Source organism: Mandrillus leucophaeus, unplaced genomic scaffold, assembly GCF_000951045.1.
Source record: "Mandrillus leucophaeus isolate KB7577 unplaced genomic scaffold, Mleu.le_1.0 Scaffold821, whole genome shotgun sequence".
NCBI classification, from domain to species: domain Eukaryota; kingdom Metazoa; phylum Chordata; class Mammalia; order Primates; family Cercopithecidae; genus Mandrillus; species Mandrillus leucophaeus.
In genome coordinates, this window is record NW_012108931.1 from 215,359 (window position 1) to 216,544 (window position 1,186).

The following is a 1,186-nucleotide window of genomic DNA, read 5'->3' on the forward strand; positions in this document are numbered from 1 at the left end:
AAAACAATGAGAAAAATGTCTCCAGGGCATGTCAGAGGTTTTTATGGCAGCCCCTCCCATGACAGGCCCTGAGGCCTAAGAGGAAAAAGTGGTTATCTGGGCTAGGTCCAGGGTCCCTGTGCTGTGTACAGCCTACGGACTTGGTGCCCTGTGTCCCAGCTGCTCCAGCCATGGCTGAAAGGGGCCAATGTAGAGCTCAGGCCATGGCTTCACAGGGTGCAAGCCCCAAACCTTGGCAGTTTCCAAGTGGTGTTGAGTCTGCAGGTGCAAACAAGTCAATAATTGGGGTTTGGGAACCTCTACCTACATTTCAGAGGATGTATAGAAATGCCTGGATGTCCAGACAGAAATTTGCTGCAGAGGCAGGGCTCTCATGGAGAACCTCTGCGAGGGAAGTGCAGGAGGAAAATGTGGGGTTAGAGCCCCCATCAGAGTCCTTGCTGGGTACTGCCTAGTGGAGCTGTGAGAAGAGGGTCACCATTCTCCAAACCCTAGAATAGTAGATCCACTGACAGCTTGCACCATGCACCTAGAAAAGCCACAGACACTCAACGCCAGCCCGTGAAAATAGCTGGGAGGGAAGCTGTACCCTGCAAAGCCACAGGGGAAGAGCTCCCCAAGACCATGGGAACCCACTTCTTGCATAAGCATGACCGGCATGTGAAACATGGAGTGAAAGCAGATCATTTTGGAGCTTTAAGATTTGACTGTCCAATGGGATTTTGGACTTGCATGGGGCCTATAGCCCCTTTGTTTTGGCCAATTTCTCCCATTTGGAATGGCTGTATTTACCCAATGCCTGTACTCCCATTGTATTTAGGAAGTAACTAACTTGATTTTGATTTTACAGGCTCATAAGCAAAAGGGACTTGCCTTGTTTCAGATAAGACTTTGGACTGTGGACTTTTGAGTTAATGCTGAAATGAGTTAAGACCTTGGGGGACTGTTGGGAAGGCATGATTTGTTTTGAAATGTGAGGACATGAGATTTGGGAGGGGTCGGGGCAGACTTATATGGTTTGGCTGTGTCCCCACCCAAATCTCATCTTGGAATGTAACTTCCACAATTCCCACGTGTCATGGGAGGAACTTGGTGGGAGGTGATTGAATTATGGGGGGTGCATATTTCCTGCACCATTCTTGTGATAGTGAAGGAGTCTCATGAGATTTAATCGTTTTAAAAATGG